We start from the raw sequence: 18,551 nt of genomic DNA, 5'->3' as shown, positions 1-18,551 counted from the left end.
AGAATCACATGCAATTTAGACACGTCTAGGTTTTTTTGCAAACTAAACTCAGGTGTCTGTAGTTACAGTACTGTATATCCTACATCTGAATATGAATGTGCACGATTTCAGTTATTAACTCCTTATGGCGAGTACAGTACGTAATCCTACTATGAATATGTTTTTATGTCTAATAAGTTTACTAATTTCCAAATCATCATTTTTAGAGTTAGTGTAGCACTAAAGCCGTGTTGTGGAGGACATATGATTTTAATGCATGGTATAATATACTGTTATTGCACTAAATTACCAATATGGGAGTTAACAATCTCAAATGCACACAGCAGCTGCACTACCGAGTCCTGCTTTCATCTGGTGTTAAGTTAGCCCTCTTTTTTTTTTTTCCCTAAACAACTGAGAACTGATAATAACCTCAGCACAACTGATCTCACGCATGTGTAAAGCTTTTAGCAGCGGTGATGTAACTGGATGTAGAGGCTTCTCCTGGTAATCCCTGTAGATTTGGATTATCAGCTGTCCTGAGGCAAGTGCAGTGAAATGTAGGGGGGAAGAAATACTAAAATATAAATTCTTATCATTATACAGTTTGGAAAGCTAAATAATATATATTCTGGGATATGTGGATGACACTCAATTCTGCCAATAAAACTTGCCGTATTACTGTCATCTCTGTTTCAAGTGTGTGTGTGTGTGTGTGTGTGTGTGTGTGTGTGTTTCAACACAGCTGGGTAATTTTTCTCCGTAAGCAAAGTGATTTTTCAACTCAATTGCATATTCATAGATCCTCGACGAGAGAGGACTGTGTAATCCTTAATGCATATATTACAGAACGGAATTTACTGAAGTGGTCAGATTTTTATGCATTAGAATAATGAAAATCAGAGCTCATTATCTGCAGTGATCATCCCAGTGCTTATGTCTCCCCCTGTGCTGGGCATCAGCAGAGAGATATTGCTAAATTATGCAGCCTGGACAGACACGAGAAATCCATCATCTCTTAGCAAATTTCTTTTGTAGGTAGCACGTAGTGACTGCTGACACAAAGTAATCTCCGAGGAGTGCATACTGTAGCATGCACGCGCATACACAGACACACACACACACACACACAAGCAGCTGCTTTTTATTAATGGATGACTGGACACACTGCAGACGCTCTTAGTTATAATATCATTATTCACATCTGAAATATCAACATAGGCTTTATGGCCAAAAGTTTTTGGACACCTGACCATCACAACCATATACCGATTGGCCATAGCATTATGACCACTGACATGTGAACTGAACAACTCTGATCACCGACAGGACCATGGACACCCAGAGCTCAAGTGCTAGACACAATAGAAAGGTATCAGAACATCCAGTCAACCAGAGCTCCGCCATGCACAGGGCCCGGCAGTCGAAGAGTCCAAGGCTGTGAGTCCAACCTCAACAGTTTACAATCCATTCAAGCATCTACGGGATGCGCCAGACAAAAAAGTCTGATCCACTGTGAGTTCCCAGCCCACAACCCACAGCACCCAAAGGATCCACAGCTAACGTCCTGGTCCCAGATCCCCAAAGCCTCTGTGGAGACTTAACATGGTTGTACAAGAGAACCCCAAAACCTATACACAACTGCACAGAAAAAAAGTCTTCGTATGCCTTGGTGTTCCAATTGCTTTTCATTAAAACTAAGAGGTCCAAATCAGGACAATGCCATGTGCACAAAGTCTGTGCAGCTCCGTGCAGAAATGGAGTCCTACACAGATGCCACTGAAAACTTTGGGATGCAGATGAACTGGAAGACTGAACCGTACCCCAGGCATCCTCGCCACTCAACATCTGGGTGTGACCTCAATAATTCTTTTGTATCTGAATGAACACAGATCCTTAAAGCCATGCTCCATCTAGTGGAAAGCCTTCGCTGAAGAGTGAACACTATTATAATGGCGAAGGGAGGAAATTACTTGAAACGGCATGTTCAAAAACCATGCGTAAATGTTATGGTGTGCAGAAACTGTTGGCCATATAATGTACTTGGAATTCTTGCAAATAAAGTTTTACTTTAGGATGCACCAATGAACTTGTAAGGGTTCTCCAAGAAGTCCTAATCACTTCTTTTTCTGGTGAACCCAATAGGAACAGGGAAAAGGGGTCTTAAGGGGTCTAGATTTAGGTGTATCATTGAAAAAAAAAAAACCAAGGGTGCTAGATATTTCAATAAACCATTTAAATCTTCCTCCAAAAAGAATTCTAGGATCACCTTAGGGTTTCTACAGTAGTTTTATTTATTTCCTAAATGGTTACTAAAGACAAAATAAGGCTTCTATTTGGAAACACCCTGTTGTAAAATTAGCATAGAACATAGAACATTTAAGGATTTATGATGCCTAAAAAAAACCCTCAGTGATCTACTGTAGGTTGACCCTGTTTCTGGAGCATTTGGCTAAAATGTGACAGGGCTTTTTCTGATGAAAGCCTTAAAACTGCTATGATGTTTCGCCTATTAACAAGGAATTTGAAGCAAGGGTTCCCTAAGGGTTCTTCCTAAACCTTTTTAATGAAGAACTCTCCAGATTTTCTTCAGAAGGGCCAGTGAAAAACCATTACAATTTCTTCAATAATTTTTTCAAGGAAAGTGAAAGCTGACTATGATTTCAGAAAGTACTAATGATATAATCTATTTAGAAAGATAAGAGCAACACGTAACCCAAAGCTTGGAGAACCCTTAATGGTCATTCTGAAATTCTCAGTAGAAATGATATTATGTTCCCCATGATGGATTTGTTTGTAAATTAAATCTTTCTTTAGTCAGGGTGGCACAATGGGGTAGAACTGCAGTCTCACAATCACAACCTCCCGGGGCCTCGGTTCGATCCTAAGCTCACGTTACTGTCTGTGTGGTGTTTCTCATGTTGTGTCAGTCTAGGTATCCTTTGGGTTCTCTGTTTTTCTCCCACCTTCTAAAAACATGCCAGTATTAACATTGCCAGTATAACAGCCAGTGGCTGAGGCCTTGATCACACCTGGCATTAACATGCCTTCTGGTCATAAGCGGTTAGCACTACAACTGGGGTCAAATGTGTCCCAAAGTGATCCGATCACGCAAACCTTATTCTGGGGTGTCTGGGAAAATACGTGGCCACATCACATTTGTAGAGTAACCGCAAACGTGTCTCGACACATCCCGGACAGCAACGAGGGACCAATTCGCCCTAGGCGGAAAATATCTCTCATAATCTCATCTCACATTCAATTTATACATTTTGTTAGCAGACCACCTAAGTCAAGTGTCGTATGCTAAGTAGGATTCACATGACCTTTCAGTGTGAAACAAATGCAGTGGAAGGCTGCGGCGATGAGCATGCACGACACCCCACCTTCAGTGTAAATGATGTATGAAATCCCATAGCTAGTAGTCACAGGGGATCCATTCATAATGGCAGGTGTGAACAGATACACGTTTCGACTGTCCATTTGTATATGGATCACTCAAGAGCCTGTGAACAGGGTGTGAACAGGGCATAATTTAAAGTGTGAATGAGTGTATATATTCATAAATTAATGACTATATTCAGTAGAATGGAACGCTGGAATCCCTGTACTCCCATAACTCTATAATCATTACATGGAGGGAAGCAGTAACTAAGTAATATGCTTTAGAATAACTGAATGAATAATGCAATGTGAATTTAAGGGTTGTACCTGGTACCTTTTAAATGGTGAAATATTCTGTTGTGCGGTTTATTTCATTTACATTTAGGCATTTAGCAGACGCTTTTATCCAGAGCGACTTACATTTTTACATCTTTACACATCTGAGCAGTTGAGGGCCTTGCTCAAGGGCCCAACAGTGGCAACTTGGTGGTTGCTGGGTTTGAACCTGGGATCTTCCGAACCGTAGTCCAATGCCTTAACCACTGAGCTACCCCTGGCTCTTTAAACTATTTTAAACCAAGAAAGTACAAAGAAAAAATATTTTTTTTAAATTTAATTACTAAAGCAATACTAAAGTGGTTAGCACTGTCGCCTTGCACCTCCAGGGTCCGGGTTCGATTCCCGCCCCTGTGTGCATGGAGTTTGCACCAGGTACTCACATTAGGCTGATTGGTGTTCCCAAATTGTCTGTAGTGTGTGTGTGTGCCCTGTGAAGGATTGGCACCCTGTTCAGGGTGTTCCCTGCCTCGTGCCCTAAATCTCCCCACGACCTTGTATACAGGATAAAGCAGTGTGTATAATGATGAGTGAATAAATGATCTTGCAATATTTCTATGTATGTAAGATACTGGCTACATTAACCGCTTCTGTAAAAGGTCTGATTTCTTCCATCTCTCCTTTAAAAGCACGTGTTAAAACAAAACCCCAATGGATTTGATCTAAAATGGATCGTAACGTTTTGTGGAGTCCATGCCGGCTCGAGTTTGCCATGTCATAAAAAACGAAAACAGGGAATGTACAGAATACTAAGAAACTCATTTAAATATTTCAAAGATTCTACTGTTCACCCAAATTCCTATCGGTGTTTTGATTTGTAATGGAAATGGTTGCATGAAGAAAGTTTTTTTTAAATAATTTATAACAAATAAAGAAGCAACTTCTCTAGTGCTGTCAGATTTTTGGACCTCACTGTACACAGTATTAGGATTTAAATCTTGGAAAAGCCTCGTGTTAAATCAATATCTCTGCCATAAATCACACTGAGTATAAATCCATGATCATACTGCATGAATTTGATTGTCAGATTATGACAATACCCGTGATCAGGCCATCCATCACTGTAAACGACAACATCCGCGCCACTGTTTGTATTGCAATCTCGCTTTTAGCCAGCACTGCATCTGCCACACTTTACTTATTCTCTTCTCTTGCCTTTTTCAATCTGAAGCCCTTAAGCCATCCCGAACCTCTATCCTTCTGAGGCTTACTGTTTGGGTTTGCTCATGAATACTGATACTCGCCAGGCATTTCAGGCTAGAGACCACCTAAATAGAATTTCAATTACACTCTCGCATTCCTTTAAGAGGGTTTGCTCATAGATCACGATGTTCCGGGAGAGGAATAACAATGACATTTGGCTTGTCACTAATTGTTTTAGGGTTGTGAGTGTTTTCAATGCTACTCGTATCTGTATTGTTATTCTTTCTTTTGTGTGAAGGAGCTACCTTTAAACTATAGTGTTAAACAGACATAAGTCAAAGAAATTGAGTTGTTAACAAGTATGGCAACAGAATACATAATACAATAGCAACCCACTACTGAAAAAAAAAAGTTGAATGTACAGACACAAAGATGACTTATCCACACCTCAACACTACTGTATTGGGTTCATTGCAAAATGAGATAAATCTTTTCTGGCAGTTTTGGGCTAATATTTGAAATATCTTCCCAAAATATTCAAAAATAATGGTGAAAAGTGGTAAAAAGCACAAATGCTAATATATTATGTCCAAAAGTGGGATTTTGCAGAACGCTATATATCCCACCTCTCATTGTTTTGTCAAAATTGATAAAGAGCCTGTGTTTTTTGCCGATGTAAATTTGAAATTTTATTATTAACAATATGTTGTATTGTTTAAAAAATACAAATCAATCAATCAATAATTTACTTAATTGAAATAACCAGCACCTTATTATAATAGACCATGATTGCTAGGGAAAGTGCAAAGACAGGACCAGATTATAAATGTCCTTTATAATGCACACAGAGGCAGGACTCAAACCCAGACCCTAGAGGTCCAAGGCGACAGTCATAACCGCTAAGCCACTAGCGCGCCATGATGGAAGAAAATTGTTATCTTAAATATGTAGATTATAAGTAATACTCTTCTACTTTTACTTATATTTTCTTACTTATAATTCATATCCATGATTATTCACTTTTGTTAACTTGATCTGCGTTATTGTCTACTGTTAAAAGTGTTATATAAATAAAAATGAAATTGAAATTAAATTAAGGATAGTGTTCCGTTAATGATACCTTCAGACTGAAGAATCTACTTAAAAGAGCAGTGAAGCGTTTCAAATCCAGGAAAAGAAGTCCAGCCAACACGACTTACCTTCCAGACAACTTCACCTACACGATTTGAGACACTTCACAGACACTAGACAGCTTTGTGTGTTTCAGGAAAATAACTTGCCATAATGTCTGACATTGGTGTTTATCTCATTTTGCAATAAATCCAGAGTCAGTTTGTCAATGCAAACTATAAAAACTGTGAGATCCACTGACTGCCCTGGTGTCTGCAATGACATAATCACTGTATAGTGTCCTATAAGCCTTCTTTATATAGCTTATTCAATTATGATCTAATCATCCAAACAGCTTAGCAAGGTTGGCAAGCATGTTTTAGCTGTGCAACTGTTTTTTAGGGGAAAGTAGATCATGCATGTTTAAAACAATAGCACAAATGAACTATTTTTATATTTGGGGAAAAAAAGAAAAATTACATTAAGAAAGCTGACAATTTAAAGCTACTGTAGGGGTGTGAAGAGTTAGGAAATAATCCTGAAAGGGTCACAGATAAAAAAAAAAAAAAGCTCATTTGGAACAACAGGAAAAAAAAGAAAGTAAGAAAAAGAAAGAAACTTCATGAGCAGGGCACATGAAAAGCCATATCGGGTTCAGGATCATTGCTGATGTCTGCTGAAAAAGTCATTGCTGATGTCTGCTGATTAAAAAAAAAAAGTCACTTAAGAGGTTTAAAAAAGATTTTTAAATGGGTTTTTAGCTTACATCCGGAAACTAATCTCACGTATATACACACAAATTCAGACAAACATAAGGGACGCATTTGGATTTTGTTCAATATAAAAAGAATGAAGTTGTAAGAAACCGTAAAATTGCCAGTTCTGTGTGTAATTCAGTTCAGTCGGATTGAATGACTCCATATGGGTTACTACCATACTGTGTTTTATGATACACAATTTTAAAAATGAAGCGTAATTTTCATACATACAGTAAGTCAGCAAATTTATCATGAGTTAAGGAGTTAAAAACTGTGCTAAATAAAAACATGAATGTTGTGGCATTAAATACTGTAGATCATACATCTGTTGTCAATGTCCTCTGTCCTGTGCACAGACATGGGTGGATGGAGACTATCTCAGGGAACTTGGTGCACAATACAGAGCACAACCAGTCCATCCTAAACACACACTCGCATACTACAAGCAATTTGGAAATGCCAGTCAACTTATTGTGCATGCTTTTGGACTCTTGGAGTACTGTTGGAGGAAACCCAGCAAGAATTTGGCTGCACATGAAACAGACTGGTGCCATGATTCAAACCCCAATCCTAAAGGTTTGAGGCAACAGTGCTAACCAATAACGTACTGTACCACCATCATATAGACCAGTTGGGGTAGCTCAGATTAGATTGGTGTTGAACTCCTGATTAGAAGGTCCCAGGTTCAAATCCCAGCATGACCATGTTGCCACTGTTGGGCCCTTAACTGCTCATATAAAATATAAATTGTTCTGGATAAAGGTGTCCGTAAATGTACATATGTTTGAAATTAGGGAAAGACTTTATGTTTATCTAATAAGATATGAATTACATAAAACCATGTTCTTTCAAGGACAAGACTTACTCCTCGGTCACTCAACCCGACTCTAATTATTATTATTATACTCTATTATTATTTGGTCCTGGCCGAGATTCATGCAGATTAAAAGATACAGTAAGGTCAATGAGTTGGGGCTTATTCTGTCCGAGTCAAAGATTATTAGTTTGCTTTGTGTGTACGCTGACTTTAAATTTTAATAATCTAACCATGGACATACCCGATTATTATAAATAAATGAATAAATAAATAAATAAATAAAAATAGCAACAATCTTTTGCAATTTAACAATAGCTTCTTGTTGTCTGCCTTAGACGGCGACATGATTAGTCTTCACACTTGGAAAATGTGTGTATGAGGGAGTGATGTGCGTGTGTGTCTGACTGTGAAAGCAAAGCAACAAGATCATTGAAGTGCAAGTCCAATCTAATGATGATCTAGATGCGCAATATGTTCATATGTCGTTGCATCAGTCTGAGAACTGGGTCAGAGCAGAGACTAAGGGGAAGCACGGGGGCTTTCATTTGGGGCGTGTTCTTGTGATCTTGAAGCACCTTCGTCTCGTAAAGGAGATGAGACCCGAGAAAGAGACTTTTACGAGATGTTTTAAGATTTTGTGATTGATTCCTTCTATCACATTGTAAAACTGCAAACGGCTTTTTCAAATAATATTGAATCCATACAAAAAAAAAAAAAAAAAAACGGTGCCTCTATTAAAATGCATACTCATGCAGCAATGCTTATCTGTGCTAAGCCAAAATCCTGGGTTGTATAATTGAAACATTTATCTCATTTGTCTTTTGTAATCTCAAAACAAACCATTTGTCTCTGAAACATGTTTGAAACACTAGCTAGATTCTAACCGCCAGCTAGCAAGTTTAGTTAGCGTAATTATGGAGAGTGGAACAGACATTATCAGTTTTGTTAGCTAAGATGATTAGCCAACTGAACAAACTACAGCTGTACTGCATGAATAAGGAAGGCAGGTAGAGTTAGCTTGCAAGGTATTAGCTGTGGTGTCATGTGTTCTTTCTATAGGAAGAAAGTAGCCCATGTGAGCTCAAAAATATCGTTACCAGTCGAACAATGACATCATAAACCTATTTTTTTTATACTTTTTAAGTTGTCAGATTGTTATTATCAAGATAGATATCAAAAGGTTTTACATTAAGAACGATTTTTTGAAGACACTTAGAATTAATTTTTTCCTTTTATAATTAGATTTTATTATATTGATTCTTATCCATCTCCATCCAGCTAGGAAGCTACTGTAGTCCAACAGTGACTACCATTGTGTTAAGTCCCATTTTTACGATCGTAATAGGACTTGTCAACGTTTATACACACATTCACACACTACAGGTAATTTGGGAACGCCAACTAGTTCAACTAATCTACATGTCTTTGGGCTATAGGAGGAAGCCCACTAAGCACAGGGAGAACATGGAAAACTCTATGCACGAATACCCTGAAACGGAAATCAAGCCCTTGACCCTGAAGCTGCAAGGCGACGGTGCTAACCACTACACCACCATGCCATTAACTGAGTATTATACAAAGAATTAAACAAAGTCGAAACACCACAATTGACATTTTAAAATATCAACAAGGCAGTTTTTGGATGGAATAACTCACATTTATTGCTTTTTAAATATAGCCAAGAAAATAGTTTGGAACTTGCAAAGGGATCTGTTAATTTATCGTAATCCATAGCCCAGGATAGGTTCGAGGCCCCCATAACCCTACAGTCTATCCCTGGTAATCCCTGGTTGGGTGCCAACCCATTGCAGGACACATGGCACACAAAATTCTACACTACATGCATACATTTGAAATCACAAACAAATCGGGCGCTGGGGAAGAAACTTGGTACCAGAGGAAGGTTTCAACCCCGCAACCTTGAAGTTGTGAGACAACGGTAATACCCACTAAGCCACCAGTATCTGAACACATGAACATGAACACAACTTCACATACACACAGACCTGACACGAGATTCAATCCTCCCAACCATGGAAAGAACGATTATTTGTACCTTACGGAGAGCAGCTAAATGTCCCAGACACGGACACAGACATTTGCTTCTTGCTAGGACATAAACACACCTATACATACACATACTCATGACCTCATATAGGCCAGCCAGTTCCACGTCTGCTGTGAAAAGGATTAAAGCTGGAGCTTGACTCTGAATATCCCTGCTTTTTCCTTGGGGCAGTCAGCCCAGCGTGGGTACGCAGCGTGAGCAGGCTGCCGAGCGAGGAATCCACCTCGCATAGCCGCATCAATTACCTCAGTCTGACATACAACTGGATGACACTTATCAGCTCACCAACCAGTTCCACGCTTACTTACTTGTCTGGCATGATTACCTAACATTCCCCCTGACACGTTAGGTATTCATGGTGAAGCTGAATGTTAGAGGCTGAGCTTTTTAAATTAATTAATAATACATGTTAAAAGCGGAATTCTAATTGCGTCACGCCATATTGTGTCATTGAGACAAGCTCTATGGTGCTGATCTTACACAGCTATTCAGCTTAACAGTTTTCCCTGAGTGGAGCTCTAGGATGTTCATGCCCTCTTAATCAGTTTTTGTAGCTAACGGCCTGTGAAGCATAATGTAGAAATTTTCCCGCGTGAAAGCTGCCGTCAGCGGTATGTCGAGGAGCTCAGCACGCTATAAATAGGGGACTCGATGGCTAGAAATCGCGGGAGGACTTATGTATACCCAACGTGCTTCCGTAGCAGGTTTGAAGGAATGATACAGAAGCCAAAACCGAATCAATACTATCGAGTCAGCATTCATGACATCGATTATTTAACAATAGCTCTGAGCTGATTACTCGCAGGGCCTGCAAGTGTATCGCTTTCTAAACAGATTTAGCAGTGTGTAAAATTAATGAGCCTCTCGCCTTACTCCGGTCTCCAGGCAAACGGATTGATGCAACACTTGAAATGTCATAAGCTGCATCTTTGCATGAAGCTTGCAATAAAACAATAAACCAGAAACCAGTCGAGAGCATCGCAGCCTGTTTGGGAGTGTGGAAAGTGTTTTTCCTAACCATGGGGTATACAAAGATATCATCTGACCTTTGCAGAAACACACCGGGCTGTTGTAATAAACCGATAGAACACACTGCAGCACTCTGTTGTCTGCATTGGGCTCAGTGGGTTTTCTAACAAACAGAGCATGAGACGAGTAAACGTCTGAGTCAGACCAATAGAGCAGCTCCTGTTTACCAAATAGACCTCTCCGACTCGGAGCACTGCAGCACACAGACTCTTAAACGCTCCGAGAAATTATACTGAAATTATTTTAGATATATATATCTATCTAAATGCTTCTGCGGAATCCTGAAATCTTATTTAGAGATTTTGATTTTATTAGACGCCAGACATTTAAATGCATCACATCCATTTGATATCATGTTATAATATAACGTTTAACAAAGCAAACGATAATGGAGCATAAAGGCGTCCCAAAATGCAATGAGATTTAATTAAATTGGCTAAAGAGAACTGTAAGTTCAGCCTAAGTGAATTCCTGCCATAATAAACCTCCCAGTGTGTAATTTATACCTCTGGTTTTTAAATACATCTTTATCATGTGCCTCACAGTCGGTGGCTTATAAAGCCCGGACGCGTTCGCTGATTTATAAAGACAATTAAAAGTACTCGTATGGATTAAAGTGTAACACTGATCAGATTAGTGGACAGCACCAGCAACTGTAAACGTAACCTGATTTCAACTCTCTTTCTTACAGTATAGAGTGATTGGTACACATTACAGTATAGTGGAGGACGTATTACTAAGGGGTACTGTACTGTATATTTACAGTACACTGTAGCTGGCACATGCGCACAAATGCACACATGCGAATGCGACTTCATTACACCTACCGAACATCTGTACACCTGATACACCTGTTATAAAATGCATCTTGTGCTCCAGACTAAAATAACAGCAAACAGTGGCAGCACTGAGACAAAAATCTTTTTCACATAGGTAATTATTACGGCAGTTAAAGACATTATTCTTTTTTTAGCCGGAGTGACATCCTCAGCTGAGCGGGGAGGCAGAATGACATCCAGCGTGGTGCCGGGTGACACAGTGACATCTAAGGTGGGGCAGGGAGACAGAGCAACACCCTCCACAGAATGGGAAGTCAAAATAATATCTAAAGCCCCAGGGGAGACATGGCAGTATCCGAGGTGGGTCAGAGGACGGCATGGCGCTCATGGTGATGCAGTGAGCGGAAATGGCTTCCTTCCCAAAGTCAAGGGATGGATTGGGCACTACTGGTGAGGTCTAAAATTTCTTTGCAGGATCTCACCTAGGTTGGTCTAAGTGGTCCTTGTGCTGGTAGAACAATGTCTCGCTCCGTAGGATCAGCTTATTCTGGAACCACATGCACAGAACCTGTACAGTATATTGAGCTCTTACTTTCTGCCAAAGAATTTGAAATGAAGCATTCGCAATTTGAAGTCCACACACAATAAACATAAAAAACAATTGCGAAGAAGAACCATGGGAACAAGACAGGAAAGACGTATAGACTCAAGCGATCAGTGGTGCAGTGTGTGGTGCAACAATTAGTAGCAACAAAAGCAGGACTACTAGTTGTACTACGGACTCTTACTGTACCTCCAGGTATAAGGCTTTGATTACTGCCTCTGGTCTGCATTTTAGGGGTTGACCCCATGTTTTGGTGGGTTTTCACCGTGTCCTTCCTTTTCCTCCCACAGTCCCAAGACTTGCAGACCAGGCTAATTGAAATTCCGAATTGACCATAGTGTGTGAGCGTGTGCCTGCTTGTACAATGCAATGAATTGGAACCCAATCCTGGATATACAGTACCTCACCTCATGCCCCGTCTCCTCTAAGATTGGGATCTGCAGCTCTGAACAGGATAAGCAGTATAGAGAATGAATGAGTGAGTAAGGATTTTTTTTTTTTTTTGCCATGCAAAAGGATAAAAGGATTTATAAACTCATCATCAATCAATTACTGTACAACTCACGTTTAAACGTGTGCTTCCTCCATATGCACATTTCCGCACATGCCTAATGGACATTTAAAAGTCCACTGTAACTACGTTATATTTTCCAAGCTGCCCTTTTACTCATATCACATGGAGTAATGAATACAGGATGGATTAACATCAGTTTTTCCTGATGTACATTAATGTCCGTTTTTTTAAACTCTACGGATTATGGTGGAGACAGCTGCTATTTTGCAATTATATTAATAATAGCTTATTTAAGGATTCTAATATTTCTTCCTGAAATTGTACTGTTTTCTTGACTGTACCTTTGTTTTTAAGCCTTAACGTAACAGGTTGCCTATAAAAAAATATTTAAACATTTTTCCTGTTGCACTGACAATCCAGGAAAAGTAATTTACAGTCAGCATTATAAAGAATCCTGGGTTGGAATTGGCAGAACACCTACCTATATAAATACGCTGGCTCAGAGATATTAAATGTCATCACACTCCATTTAAGGCACAATAGAAGTACGACTACCTGGTGACAGGAAAGAGCCAACATTTAATCAGGTAGAAATACAGAGCGAGAGAGTGAGAGATCATAATAGCATGGGGGGGGGGGGGGGGGGATAAACTCATGGGGGGGTACGTGTATGTACATGCGAGAACCTTGTACCATAGTATATATACACATGTACTATATCTGCACCATAAGTACCATGGTACTGTACTATCAAAAATACAGTAGGTACAAAAAGAAGTGGCCTGAATTTGGTGTGTTTTGGTTAGTATTTCATTTAATATATCTTTAAGTGATATATAATTTTAGTGTTTTTCCTGCTCTCAGAAAATTCTATTCAACTAATCAACTGATTAACAGTCTCTTTGTTAACTAAATTGAGTGTGGTCGAGCAGGACAAATACTGAAATAAGCAGCGCAGTGGCTTGACTTTGAACTCTACCCAAAAAAACATACTGTATTACTTTTTAATATATTAGATGAAATACTATTTTGTTTGAAATCCAAAAACTTACCAAATTAAGACTTCACAAGGTATTTTTTTTTTTTTACCCAATCTTTAACTATTTTCTTTAAGTGTTATTTTTTTGTTCTTTATCTACATCGACTGCATTTGCCAGGTGTAAATTATTTATCCAGAGTGACTTACATTTTATCTCATTCCACTCTACATCTGAGCAGTTAAGGCGTTAAGGGCTCTTATGTCCCCTGTGTGTTGTTGAAGCCCATTCACTTTTACTGTAGGTTGTGTGTTCTGTAATGCTTTTCTGCTCGGTATGGTGGTACAGAGTGATTATTTGAGTTGCACCGTGGACTTTCTGTAAGCTCAACAAATTCCGATCATGCTCTATGTCCGGATACACATGTACTGTATATGGTACTAAATCGGGTGATTATGAAATTATACTGTATTTGTGTCTGAGAAACCAAAAATATTTTATTGTACAGGGAGGGTTAAAAGGAACTAGGCATTGTTTCTAATACAAATTTATTGAAACTAATTATACATGCACTTTATTATATAGATAAATTAAAGTACTTCAACATAGGCACCGGTGGTACTAACAAGTTTCCTCAAAAGGCATAAGGAAGTCGTTTGGGATATTGTTGAGAACCTCCTGAATCTACGCCTTCAAGTCCAAGGACAAGTGAGGCTTTGTCCTGTACAGCCCTTTTCTTTGCGTAGCCCCACAAGAAAAACATCACATGGAGTGAAATCTAGACTTCTTGGAGGCTATTTATGAGATCCACATGATCCCAAGCCAATGTCCTGGAAAATGCTAGTCTGAACACGCACGTACAGTATAAGGTGATGCACCATGGGGTGATGCTCCAGTGATACAGTGAAGTTCTATATCCATTAAATATTACTTTGTTAATATTCACCAACCATGTAGTTCATATTAGATAGAGTAGATAGATAGAGTGTGATATTGGTGTCTATAACACTAAGGGATAGGTATGGTTGAAGATCTTAAAACTAATTTTATTTTATGAGCACCTTAAGGTTGCACATTTACAGAAATTATGGTTAATAAAACAAAACATATAATATAAAATAAGAATATGAGAATACTACAATGGTGCAAATGCTGACAATTACAGTAATTGTGTAACTGTTTCACATTATTTGTATTCCCATTTAAATAATAATGAATGCATTTGAACCATGTTATTACAAAATGTCTCCTGAAGAGAAGCAAATGCCTGAAAATGTTTCTAAAATTGAGGTTAATAAATAGAAAAGGGAAATGCAGTTCAACAATTTTAACTGAGCGTTATTCTTTGTATGTGTTAAGGACAGTTAAAAAATTGATTCTGAGCCAATACTAGAGCTGAATATCATTAAATTACATGTCAAGGTCATGGCATCATGGCAGTTGGTGTTGAATATTAAACCTCATATGCCAAAACGTTAATTCAATATTCTTTCGAGGTGCCAATAGCAACAGTTTGACCTTCCATATTGCTGACAATCTTTGTCCTGTGAACTGAGTCCTAATTTCAGTTTCATAGCTGAAAGTAGTGCTCTGGAACTCTGTGGCTGACGTTAATGAAGAGGAGATAACCCAATGTCACAAACCCAGTGGCACAGAATTAATGCTTTCAGTGTTGCTGTTATCTAGCGCACTCACAGACAGGAGGAGACATTTTTAATAAGCACTTTTCGCTTTTGTCCAAGGAACCTGTCCGATCGACCCATTTACTCTCGGATGCCCCACGAAAAACTGGCGATGCAGCAGCGTGATGGAGATAAAGGTGAAAATATCATCGGAAAACAACCCTTTGAAGGGTGCTACACCTCCGGCTGGGGGAAAATATCAATTTGATGCGTATAATGCTCGTCCTCGCCCTCCGCTGCGCCACTGCTTCTCTGCCATGTTCTCTTATCTGCATTGCACTGCTTGTGGGTCACCGGGCATCAAAGGATAATCTGTTCTCCTGAGAATCAGTCATGGAGGCTCTGATGTGCTTATAGACAAGACGGGAGTTGCTGTAGTAAAAAAAAACAACAAGAAAGAGAGAGAGAGAGAGAGACAGACATTTTCTCAATAACTAAAGACTTCATACCAACACTCTAGTCTGTTCATCTTTTCCAGTATTTCCAGTTTCTGGGGTAATTGTAAGTTGACACTTTCACAAATCTGCACAGGTCGTTAGGAAAACAAATCCGTTCCGTTTCCTAACAGTTTTAATTGGCAGCTAGGAAACGTGTACACCATCGACTACAAGGTGAGACTAGTTCATGGAACAGGAGCGTTTTGTTGTGCGAAAAAAAACGGTTCCTCATGGGATACCTTGTTAAATAACACACTCCACAAACACCGTATTCCTGCCGTGTTTTTGCCATATTAGACTTGGGCTAATCGTTTGAGCGTCTGTACACAAAATGTTATTACAGTTAATATAATGTATTGCTGCACTATTACGAATGTTATCACTCCAGGGGCCTCGCTGTGGCGGAGGTGCAGTGGTGGAAAGAGGACGAAATTATAATTCACTTGAGTAAAAGTAGTGCTCGAGTTACCCCACTAAAAGTCTGGAGGAAAACTACTTGAGTAACTACATTACAGATAAATTTTTACACTTATGTAATTGATGCAAGTAATCCAAAAATATTCTAAATGCATTTTGTGCATGTGTTAAATAACCAAGTGAGCTATGCTGAACCAAATACAGCCTCTATTTTTAACAGAATAGGAAGAAACGTAACATTAACTGACTGTAACTGCAGCGCATGCGTCAGTAGGTTTGTAGCTAGCTACAGAAAGCATCTCGTTAGTTGGTGAGGGTATGGCGTGTTATTGGGGCGGGGGTAACTAAAGTAATTAAGGCATTGGACTACAGTGCAGAAGGTCCCAGGTTCAAACCCCAACACAACCAAGTTGCCACTGTTGAGTCCCTAAACAAGGCCCTTACCCCTGAACTACTCAGATGTATAGTATAATGAAATAAAAATGGAAGTTGCTCTGGATAAGGGGGTCTGCCAAATGCTTAAATGTAGGTGCAAGAAACATCCATCCTTCTTGCTAGTAAGGAAGCCTCTTTGGACCACATGGACTACTGTAGTAGCAATAATATTCAGATTTCAATGGTAACACATCTAGTGTATATTGTTTAGTCTCCTTGATAGTTGTAAGTCTTGTAACCCAATGTATATGTACCATGGTGGTCTGATGATCCTTGTGCCATGGTTATATAGTACCAAACTATTTTTGACAGTACCATACCTTATTTGTTGATATTGTACATGCACCACCCTACTGTATATGGCACTTCCATGGTGCATACAGTACTTTAATACAATAATACATGTACTAGAATATGGTATACGATTCTACTCTGTACACTATTATGTTATGGTACTATAGAACACATACCAGGATGTGTTTCCCATTTCTATGTACCATAATGATAATATTTATAAAGGACGCTACCATTGTATGGGTGTAACATTAATTACATACCATAGTGTATGATGTAATTACATACCGTGATATGGTTCAGGCTGTATAGTACCATACCAGGAGTACCTGTATACACAAACATACCATATTAGATACCTGTTACGTTTTGGTAGCCACTGTGGTACCCAATAAGTACCATGGAATTCCGCAAGGTCATGTGGTACACACTATGGTACAGTACAAAATGGGACCCACTGAAGTGCCTTATTACTGTATCTACCCTCGCGATAATATGCGATGGTATTGTCCTATGGATAATGTATGAAGTACGACGGTAATACTATAGTATATTAAATTTCTTTTAATATTTTAGTAAAATGTCTTATGGGATGTTATTTCTGTAGTTTGGTTATGTCTGTGTATTCTACATGGTGCATTCTTCATTATAAGCCTATTGTGTCACTGCTCTTTCAGTACAGGATGCTTGAATTTACTTTGGGTTTAACAATCAGTTAATGTAGTCGTGGAACTAGCAAAAGTAGATAGAAGGAGTGGGTCTCTTTAATGCAGTGTATCATTATAAAAAACAACAACTAAAAAAGCATTTAAACTTTTATGTTATTTTATTTTAATGTTGCTTTTTAGAAAGTGAATGCAATATGATTCATTTTTTTTCAGACTGAAATTGCTATGTACGATTTTGTACCCAAGCGTCCATTAGGTAACATTTGGTAAATCTCATACTTACAGTAAATGACCACAAACACAACTGCAGGCCAATTTATCCATTGTAACAAAACAGTGAGAGATGTATTTCTAGCTTTTTGAGAGAAAAAAAATAACACCAAATATTTGATATAATATTTTGCCAATCATGCTTTTTAACACCATTGTGAATCGAAGTGGCACAGTCCAAAGACATGTATATTAGGCTACAGTAATTGGTGTTCCCAGATTGCCAGTAGTGTGTGAATTATCGTGCGAGTGTGTGTACTGTACTGTACTGTATGTTTGTGCCCTGTGATGGATTGGCATGCTGTCCAGGGTGTACCTCATGTGCCTCATGCCCTAAGTCTCCTGGGATGGACTCCAGGCCCTCCACGTCCATGTACACAGGACGAAGCGGTATAGACGATGTGAGAGTGAGTGAACTAAGCAAAGTCGTTTTAGTTTTGAACTGTAGACAAGGTCATGCAAAGTGAGAAGTCTAGAAATATCACATGACTGAAGCACTCAGGAAGCTGATGGCTCCAAAAGACTTAGCGAAATGCATTAAGGTGACTCCATTCCTCTCTATACGATATATAAAAACTGTTACAACACATCTGCAGATTCTCCACAGGAGTCGAAAACCTCATAAAGTCAGAGTCTCTCACCCATTACATGAAGCTGCTCTGGCTGCAGTACATTTGGACAGAGACGCCTTTAATGCATTCTCAACATACTGTTATATCACCTGCTGAGCTTTATATTCCTCTGGAATGAAGGCAAGTTCCAGGTCAAAGAGCTTCACGCTCATAAATATCTATTCGCTCTCATGGTAATACCAGCGCGCCATCTGAGTCTAACAAAGTCTCGTTATCCG

Source organism: Clarias gariepinus, chromosome 19 (genome assembly GCF_024256425.1).
Source record: "Clarias gariepinus isolate MV-2021 ecotype Netherlands chromosome 19, CGAR_prim_01v2, whole genome shotgun sequence".
Lineage (NCBI taxonomy): Eukaryota > Metazoa > Chordata > Actinopteri > Siluriformes > Clariidae > Clarias > Clarias gariepinus.
Note: the sequence above shows the minus strand (reverse complement) of the source record.